At 40.5% G+C, this 10,610-nt stretch overlaps 1 protein-coding gene across 15 annotated transcripts in view; it reads left to right on the top strand.

Moving 5' to 3' along the window:
• ABHD18 (abhydrolase domain containing 18) overlaps window positions 1–10,610 on the top strand; it is a 53,055-nt gene that overhangs the window by 15,025 nt on the left and 27,420 nt on the right. For 2 of the 15 annotated variants that reach the window (XM_064285350.1, XM_064285344.1), the window contains exon 2: window positions 8,905–9,011. The exons of 11 other annotated variants lie outside the window; for them this stretch is intronic. The gene's annotated coding sequence lies outside the window, so the exon portion shown is untranslated. Of the gene's footprint in view, window positions 217–8,904; window positions 9,012–10,610 lie in introns of all 15 variants that reach the window. 2 more of the 15 variants (XM_064285352.1, XM_064285346.1) reach the window with 1 other exon arrangement.

The raw sequence follows: 10,610 nt of genomic DNA, 5'->3' as shown, positions 1-10,610 counted from the left end.
TGATATTTTGACCTCCTATGAATCATGAATGTTATTAATGGCATCCAGAATGGTGAATCCCTTCCAGGTTTTCAATTTACTTTGCCCAGATCCATCAGAGGAATCATTTATCTATGGCAGCTATAACTGTACAAAATGTATTTCTTACATAAGAAGTCTTGAAAGTTGAAATTACTCCCTGATCCAAGGACTGCAGAATGGATGTTGTGTTAGCAGGTATGAAAACAACATTAATCTCCTTGTACATCTCCATCAGAGCTCCTGGGTGACCAGGTGCATTGTCAATGAATAATAATATTTTCCTGCATGTGCTGTCAGTTTGTCATACTGTGGGGGCTTGCGTGTTGCTGTGATGCTGGAAGCTATACTACCGGTATTCAAATACCAGCAGGGTCACCCATGGTGAACAGGTTTTAGCTGAGCTTTCAGACTAAGATAGACTAGGAAGAAGGACCTGGTGGGCTACTTGTAAAAAAAAATTAGCCAGTGAAAACCCTATGAATAGCAGCAAAACATTGTCTGATATAGTGCTGGAAGATGAGCCCCTCAGGTAGGAAGCCATGTGAAAGATGACTAGGGAAGAGCTGCCTCCTCAAAATCGACTTGACCTTAATGACATGGATGGAGTCAAGCTTTTAGGACCTTCATTTGTTGATGTGGCACAACTCAAAATGAAAAGAAACAGCTGCAAACATCCAGTAATAATAGGAATGTGGAAATGTAAGAAATACGAATCTAGGAAAATTGGAAGTCATCAAGAGTGAAATGGAATGCATAAACATCAATATCTGAGGTATAAGTGAGCTGAAATGGACTGGTATTGGCCATTTTGAATTGGACAGTCATATGATCTACTATGCTGGGAATAACAAATTGAAGAGGAAGTGGCATTGCATTCATTGTCAAAAAGAACATTTCAAGATCTATACTAAATACAACACTGTCAGTGTGGGATAATATTCATATGCTTATAAGGAAGGCCACTTAATGTGATTGTTATTCAAATTTATGCACCAACCGCTAAGGCCAAAGTTGAAGAAATGGAAGACTTTTTACCAACTGCTGCAATCTGAAATTGATCGAACATGTAATCAGGATGCGTTGATAATTACTGGTGATTGGAATGCAAAAGTTGGAAACAAAGAGGAAGGATCGGTAGTTGGAAAATATGATCTTGTTGATGCCGGAAATCACACGATAGAATTTTGCAAGACCAATGACTTCATTGCAAGTACCTTTATTCACCAACATAAATGGCAACTCTACACATGAACCTCACCACATGGAATACACAAGAATCAAATTGACTACATCTGTGGAAAAAGACAACGGAAAAGCTCAATATCAGTCAGAACAAGGTCAGGGGCCAAGTGCGGAACAGAGCATTAATTGCTCATATGCAAGTTCAGCTTTCGCTGGAGAGAATTAGAACAAGTCCATGAGAGCCAAAGTATATATCCCACCTGAATTTAGAGACCATCTCAAGAATAGATTTGATGCGTTGAACACTAATGACCAAAGATCAGACGAGTTGTGGAATGACATCAAAGACATCATACATGAAGAAAGCAAAAGATCATTAAAAAGACAGAGAAGAAAGAAAAGTCTAAAACGGATGTCAGAAGAGACTCTGAAAGTTGCTCTTGAAAGTAGAGTACCTAAAGCAAATGGAAGAAATGATAAAGGCAAAGAGCTGAACAGAAGATTTCAAAGGACGGCTCTACGAGACAGTATTAGAATGACATGTGCGAAGACCTGGGGTTAGAAAACCAAAAAGATCCCACTTGGCATTTCTCAAGCTGAAAGAACTGAAGAAAAAATTCAAGCCTTGAGTTGAATATTGAAGGATTCTACGGGCAAAAATACCGAATGACACAGGAAGCATCCAAAGAAAAAAAAAAAACCCATTAAGGAATACACAGAGCCACTGTACCAAAAAGAATTGGTCGATGTTCAGTCAATTCGTAAGGTAGCATATGATCAAGAACAGTTGGTACTGAAGGAAGAAGTCCAAGCTATGCTGAAAACATTGGTAAAAAACAAGGCTCCAGGAATTGACGGAATACCAATTGAGATGTTTCAGCAAATAGATGTAGTAAATAGTGCTGGAAGTGCTTACTTGTCTATGCTGGGAAATTTGGAAGACAACTACCTGGCCAACCGATTGGGGGGAAAAAAAAAACCAAACCCGTTGTTGTCGAGTTGATGCCTTTTGGTTAGCAGCCAAGCTCTTAATCACTGTGTCACAAAGCCTTCAAAAAGATCCATATTTATGCCCATTCCAAAGAAAGATGATAAAATGGAACGGGGAAATTATTGAACAATACCATTAATATCACACGCAGGTAAACTTTTGCTGAAGGTCACTCAAAAGCAATTGCAGCAGTACCTTGACAGGGAACTGGTAGAAATTCAAGCCAGATTCAGAAGAGGATGTGGGACGAGGAATGATGTCAGATGGATCCTGGCTGAACGCAGAGAATACCAGGAAAACGTTTACCTGTGTCTTATTGACTGTGTAAAGGCATTTAACTGTGTGGATCATAACAAATTATGGATAACATTGTGAAGAACGAGAATTCCAGAACACTTAATTGTGCTCAGGAGGAACCTGTACAGGACAAAGAAGAAGTCTTTCGAACAGAACAAGAGGATACTGCGTGGTTTAAAGTCGGAAAGGAATGCATCAGGGTTGTATCCTTTCAAGTGTATTTTGAGCAAATAATCCGAGAAGAATGGGGCATCAGGATTGAAGGAGGACTCGTGAACTGTCTACGTTATGCAGATGATACAGCCTTGCTTGCTGAAAGTGAAGAGGACTTCAAGCACTTACTGAAGAAGACCAAGACTACAGCCTCCAGTATGGATTATACCTCAACATTAAGAAAAAAAAATCCTTACAACTGGAGCAATAAGCAACATCATGATAAACAGAGGAAAGATTGAAATTGTCAAGGATTTCATTTTACTTGGGTTCACAATCAAAACCCATGGAAGCGGCAGTCAAGAAATCAAAAGACTCATTGCATTGGGCAAATTTGCTGCAAAAGACCTCTTTATAAAGTGTTAAAAGCAAAGATGTTAATTTGAGTACTCAGGTGTGCTTGACCCAAGCCATGGTATTTTCAGTCGCCTCATATGCATGTGAAAGCTGGACAGTGAATAAGGAAGACTGAAGAAGAATTGATACCTTTGAGTTGTGATGTTGCTGAAGAATATTGAATATACCATGGACTGCCAAAAGAACAAACAAATCTGTCTTGGAAGAAGTACAGTGAGAATGCTCCTTAGAAGCAAGGATGACAAGGCTTCATCTCGCATACTTTGGACATGTTATCAGGAAGGACCAGTCCCTGGAGAAGGATATCTTGCTTGGTAAAGTAGACGGTCATCAAAAAAGAGGAAGACCCTCCACAAGGTGGATTGACACTGTGGCTACAACAGTGGGTTCAAGCATGACAGTGATTATGAGGATGGTGCAGGTTTTAGCAGGGTTTCATGCTAACTCTACACGTGGTACATAGAGTCGCCATTAATCAGAACAGACTTGATAACACCTGTCAACAACAACAGTAATATTTTGAAAGAAATCTTTTTTTTTGAGCAGTAGGTCTCAACAATGAGCTTAAAATATTCTGTAAACCGTGTTGTAAAGAGATGTGCTGTCATCCAGGCTTTGTTGTTCCATTTATAGAGCACAAGCAGAGTAGATGTAGCGTAATTGTTAAGGGTCCTAGGATTTTCAAAATGGTGACTGAGTACTGGCGTCAACTTAAAGCCACTAGTTGCATTAGCCCCCAACCAGAGAGTCAGCCTGTCCTTTGAAGCCTTGAAGCCGAACATTGACTTCTCCTCTGTAGCTATGAAAGTCCTAGATGGCATCTTCTTCTAACATAAGGCTGCTTTATCTGCATTGAAAATCTGTTGTTTAGTATTGCCACCATTATCATAGCTAGATCTTCTGAATAACTTGCTGAAGCTTCTGTATCAGCACTTGCAGCTTCACCTTGCACTTTTATGTTATAGAGATGGCTTCTTTCCTTAAACCTGATGAACCAACCTTTGCTAGCTTCAACTTTTCTGCAGCTTTCTCACCTCTCTCAGCCTTCATAGAATTGAAGATAGCTAGGGCCTTACTCTGCATTAGGCTTTAACTTAAACAAATGTTGTAGTTGGTTTGATCTATCCAGACCACTAAAACTTTCCCCATATCATTAATAAGGCTGTTTCGCTTTCTTATCATTCGTATGTTCACTGGAGTAACACTTTTAATTTCCTTCAAAAACTTTTCCTTTGCTTTCACAACTTGGCTGTTTGCTCAAGAGACCTAACTTTTGGCCTGCCTTGGCTTTCAACGTGCCTTCCTCACTAAGCTTAATCATTTCTAACGTTTGATTTAAAGTGAGAGACGTGTGATTCTTCCTTTCATTTGAACACTTAGAGGCCATTGTAGGGTTATTAATTGGCCTAATTTCATTATTGTTGTGTCTCAGGGAATAGGGAGGCCTGACAAGAGGGAGAGAGACAGGGAAGAGCCAGTTGGTGGGGCAGTCAGAACACACATTTATCTGTTACGTTCGCCATCTTAGATGGGTGCAGTTTGTGGTGCCCCAAAACAATTACAGTAGTAACATCAAAGATGACTGATCTCAGATCACCATAACAGATATAATACTGAAAAATTTGAAATATTGTGAGAATTACCAAAATGAGACACAGAGACATGAAGTGAGCATATGCTGTTGGAAAAATGGCGCCGACAGACTTGCTTGATGCACGGTTGCCACAAACCTTCAATTTGTAAAAAAAAAAAAAAAAAGTAGTATCTGTGAAGCACAATAAAGCAAATTGCGATAAAACAAGGTATGCCTGTATCCAGAATATATAAAGAACTACAACTCAACAACAAAAAGACGAACACCCAATCAAATAATGGCCAAAGGACTTGAAGAGACATTTCACCAAAGAAAACATACACATGGCCAATAAGCACATGAAAAGATGCTCAGTGTCATTAGTCATTAAGTAAATGTAAATGAAAACCACAATGAGATACCACTTCAACCCTACTAGGATAGCTATTACAAGAAAAGTGGAAAACTGCAAGTGTTCGTGAGGATATAGAGAGACTGGAACTCTTATCCATTGCTGGTATGATTGTAAAATGGTACAGCTGCTGTGCATAACCGTTTGGCAATCCCTCAAAAAGTTAAACACAGAATTACCATATGACCCAGTGATTCCACTCCTAGGTATACTGAAAAGACTTGAAAGCAGGGACTCAAACAGGTACTTGCACACCCATGTTCTTTGCAGCATTAATCACAGTAGCAAAAAGGCAGACATAACCCAATTATCCACAAGCAGATGAATGGATACATAAAATGTTGTATATACGTATGTTATGGATTGAATTGTGTCCGTCAAAAACTTAGAGTGAAGTCCTAAGCCCTGAACCTGTAAATCTGACCCTGAAATAAGGGTTTCATTTATAAGTTAATGGGACTATAACCTCATTTGATGAGTCGGAATTGACTCGACGGCACCGGGTTTTGGAACCTCGTTTGAGAAACGGGGGCCCTAAACCTAGTCCCTTCTGAGTGGTATCCTATAAAAAGGGAAAACAAACACGAAAAGAGACATACATACAGGGTGAGGGGACCATGTGAGGAACTGTCTACGAGTTAAGGAATGTCAAGGAACGCCTGGGGCCACCATCCTCAGGCCTCCCTATAACTGATGCCCTGGTTTGGATTTCTAGCCTCCAGAACTGTGAGATGATAAATTTCTGCTCTCCAAAGATACCCACTTGTATTTTTTGTTACGGCAGCACTAGGAAACTAAGAAAACATACAACGGAATACTACTCAAATGTAAAGAGGAGAATGAAGTTCTGGCACATGCCATGACATTGATGAACCTTCAAAACATTGTGCCGAGTGAAATAAGTTAGACACAAAAGGACAAATATTGTATGAGCCCACTTACAGAATAGGCATAAGCCCAGAGATCAAAGTTTACTAGTTGTTACCAGGGATGGTGGGAGTGGGAGGTAGTTATTGCTTAACAGGGTGCTGAGTTTCTGTTAAGAGTGATGAAAAAATTTGGAAAAGTGATGATGCTTGCATTACGTAGTGGATGTAATTAATGTCACTGAATTGTACCTAAAAAATGGTTGTTATCAGCCTGAGACCAGAAGAACTAGATGGTGCCCGGCTATAACCAGTGACTGCCCTGACAAGGAACACAACAGAGAACCCCTGAGGGAGCAGAAGAGCGGTGGGATGCAGACCCCAAATTCTTGTAATAAGACCAGACTTAATGGTCTGACTGAGACTATCAGGACCCCGGTGGTCATGGTCCCCAGACCTTCTGTTAGCCCAAGACAGGAACCATTCCCAAAGCTGACTGTTCAGACAGGGATCAGACTGAACTATGGGATAGAAAATGATACTGGTGAAGAGTGAGTTCCTTGGATCAAGTAGACATATGAGACTTATGTGGGCAACTCCTGTCTGGAGAAGAGATGAGAGGGCAGAGGGGGGCAGAAGCTGGCTGAATGGACACAAAAATAAGAGAGTGGAGGGAAGGAGTGTGCTGTCTCATTAGAGAGAGAGCAACTAGGAGTATATAGCAGGGTGTATGTAAGTTTTTGTATGAGAGGCTGACTTGGTTTGCAAACTTTCACTTAAAGCACAATAAAATTTTTTTTAAAGAATGGTTGAAATTGCAAATGTTTTATCATATATGTTTTACGAAATAAAAATTTTAAAAAGAAAACAAAAAAAGTAATTGAATAAAACATGGAAATTGGGGGTAAAGTGGTATTAGAAAATGATACTGTACTCTGACTATATTACCTCACAAGTATATGATCAAGTAAATACTTATTCTTAGTCCTAATAATTGTGACAGGCAGTATGATTGACTTGGTTTTCCTGACCCAGGTATAAAAACAAATTAAAAGTGCGAGCGCAGTTGTTGGTGGGTTAGATTGTACACCTATGCAAACAAAAAATAGCATTAAGTTAGACTTGTGATTTAAGAGCAAAAATATAATACATAAGTTGTGGTTACGAAAAAAAAAATTGATGCAGTGGATAAGTACCTATTAAAGCTTAATGATGGAAATACAAATTTCCAATTTCTGTTATGTAAGTAAAATGACCCGAATCAAATTTTATGCCCATATCAAAACAATAGCATTCAATGTAGATATTAAAAAATCAGGAATCTGTGGAAAAGATAAGTGGTATACAAGTGGTAGCACTGGTTAACTACTACTTTTCATTCACTGTAGTGTAATGTAAAAAGACAGTTGCCTTTGAGTCATTTCCAACTCATGGCGACCCCACGTGTGTCAGAATAGATCTGTGCTCCATAGAGTTTTCAGTGGTCGTTTTTTTTGGAAGCAGATCACCAGACCTTTCCGTGGCACCTCTAGATGGGCTCGAACCTCCAGCCTTTTGGTTAGCAGGCAAGTATTAACTGTTTGTGCCACTAACTAGAGTACCAGTGTTTGTGCCACCCAGGGACTTCTATACTGTAGTAGATAGGAAGTATCATATAGTAGCCAAGAGTCCTTGAGCCCTGTGCCTAGGATTAAATCTTAGCTCTGCCCCCACTGGCTTTGTGGCCTTGGGTAAATAAATCACCTATCCCGTGCCTCAGTTTCTGCACTGGTAAAATTGGAATAATAGATCTTGCTTCATAAAGTTGTTAGAAGACTTAAACGAGAACGTGTGTGTGTGTATTTAAAAAAAAATAGTGCCTGTGCTGGCATAACTGGATATTCATTTGCAAAAAAATGAAACAGGACCCATACCTCACACCATGCACAAAAACTAACTCCAAGTGGATCAAAGACCTAAACATAAAGACTAAAACGATAAAGATCATGGAAGAAAAAATAGGGACAACCCTAGGAGCCCTAATACAAGGCATAAACAGAATACAAAACATTACCAAAAATGACGAAGAGAAACCCGATAACTGGGAGCTCCTAAAAATCAAACACCTATGCTCATCTAAAGACTTCACCAAAAGAGTAAAAAGACCACCTACAGACTGGGAAAGAATTTTCAGCTATGACATCTCCGACCAGCGCCTGATCTCTAAAATCTATATGATTCTGTCAAAACTCAACCACAAAAAGACAAACAACCCAATCAAGAAGTGGGCAAAGAATATGAACACACACTTCACTAAAGAAGATATTCAGGCAGCTAACAAATACATGAGAAAATGCTCCCGATCATTAGCCATTAGAGAAATGCAGATTAAAACTACGATGAGATTCCATCTCACTCCACCAAGGCTGGCATTAATCCAAAAAACACAAAATAATAAATGTTGGAGAGGCTGTGGAGAGATTGGAACTCTTATACACTGCTGGTGGGAATGTAAAATGGTACAACCACTTTGGAAATCTATCTGGCGATATCTTAAACAGTTAGAAATAGAACTACCATACAACCCAGAAATCCCACTCCTCGGAATATACCCTAGAGAAACAAGAGCCTTCACACAAACTGATATATGCACACCCATGTTTATTGCAGCTCTGTTTACAATAGCAAAAAGCTGGAAGCAACCAAGGTGTCCATCAACGGATGAATGGGTAAATAAATTGTGGTATATTCACACAATGGAATACTACGCATCGATAAAGAACAGTGACGAATCTGTGAAACATTTCATAACGTGGAGGAACCTGGAAGGCATTATGCTGAGCGAAATCAGTCAGAGGCAAAAGGACAAATACTGTATAAGACCACTATTATAAGATCTTGAGAAATAGTATAAACTGAGAAGAACACAGACTTTTGTGGTTACGAGGGGGGGAGGGAGGGAGGGAGGGAGAGGGTTTTTTACTGATTAATTAGCTGATAAGAACTGCTTTAGGTGAAGGGAAGGACAACACTCAATACATGGAAGGTCAGCTCAACTGGACGGGACTGGACTGGACCAAAAGCAAAGAAGTTCCTGGGATAAACGGAATACTTCTAAAGGTCAGAGGAGCAAGGGCGGGGATTTGGGAACCATGGTTTAAGGGGACTTCTAAGTCAATTGGCAAAATAATTCTATTATGAAAACATTCTGCATCCCACTTTGAAATGTGGCATCTGGGGTCTTAAAAGCTAACAAGCGGCCATCTAAGATGCATCAATTGGTCTCAACCCACCTGGAGCAAAGGAGAATGAAGAACACCAAGGTCACACGACAACTAAGAGCCCAAGAGACAGAGAGGGCCACATGAACCAGAGACCTACATTATCCTGAGACCAGAAGAACTAGTTGGTGCCCGGCCACAATCGATGACTGCCCTGACAGGGAGCACAATAGAGAACCCCTGAGGGAGCAGGAGATCAGTGGGATGCAGACCCCAAATTCTCATAAAAAGACCATACTTAATGGTCTGGATGTGACGAGAGGAATCCCGGGAGTCATGGTCCCCAAACCTTCTGTTGGCACAGGACGGGAACCATCCCCGAAGACAACTCATCAGACATGAAAGGGACTGGACAGTGGGTGGGAGAGAGATGCTGATGAAGAGTGAGCTAATTATATCAGGTGGACACTTGAGACTGTGTTGGCATCTCCTGTCTGGAGGGGGGATGGGAGGATAGAGAGAGTTGGAGGCTGCCAAAGTTTTCACGAAAGGAGAGACTGGAAGGGCTGACTCATTAGGGGGAGAGCAAGTGGGAGTAAGAAGTAAGATGTATATTAACTTATATGTGACAGACTGACTTGATTTGTAAATGTTCACTTGAAGCTCAATAAAAGTTAAAAAAAAATAATAATAATAATGCCTGGTGCCTGGCAGATAACATAGTACTGTACATTGAAACCTCTTTTTCCAGGTCTCGCAAGTTTTCCACCTTTGACAGAGTATAGTCTACCACTTCCCTGTCCCTCGTTTTAGTGGAAAATACTTGAGTTTTCCTTCTTGGACAGGTTTCCGCCTTAGGCAGATTCCAGCTTTCGCAGGTTTTATCGCATTACTGCCTCCATCAGACTAAGTCCAGCACAACTAAATGGTGCCTGGCTACCACCACGTACTCCTGTGACAGGGATCACAATAAAGGGTCCCAGACAGGGCTGGAGAAAAATTCTAACTCACAAAAAGAAAAAAAGACCAAGCTTACTGGTCTGACAGAGACTGGAGAAACCCAAGAATATGGCCTCTGGACACCCTTTTAACTCACTAACAAAGTTACTTGTGAGGTTCACCCTTCAGCCAAAGATTAGAAAGGCCCATAAAACAAAACGAGACTAGGTGGGCACACCAGCCCAGGGGCAAGGATGAGAGGCAGGAGGTGACAGGAAAGCTGGTAATGGGGAACCCAAGGTCGAGAAGTGGGAGTATTAACATGTGGTGGGGCTGGAAACCAATGCCACAAAACAATGTGTATTAATTGTTTAATGAGAACCTAGTTTGCTCTGTAAACCTTCAAGTAAAGTACAATAATAATAATAAGTATTAGCCACTACTATTGTTAACCAGCAAATAATTGGGTACGTACTGTCAGTCAGTGTGCTGAGGATAAGATGTTGCCCTAAAGACATTTAGTGAAACTCAGGGTTCTACTTCTCTACTTAGATCTTGG

This window comes from Loxodonta africana, chromosome 5, assembly GCF_030014295.1.
Source record: "Loxodonta africana isolate mLoxAfr1 chromosome 5, mLoxAfr1.hap2, whole genome shotgun sequence".
NCBI classification, from domain to species: Eukaryota; Metazoa; Chordata; class Mammalia; order Proboscidea; family Elephantidae; genus Loxodonta; species Loxodonta africana.
The sequence above is the reverse complement of the archived record's forward strand: the minus strand, read 5'-3'. Positions and strand labels throughout refer to the sequence as shown.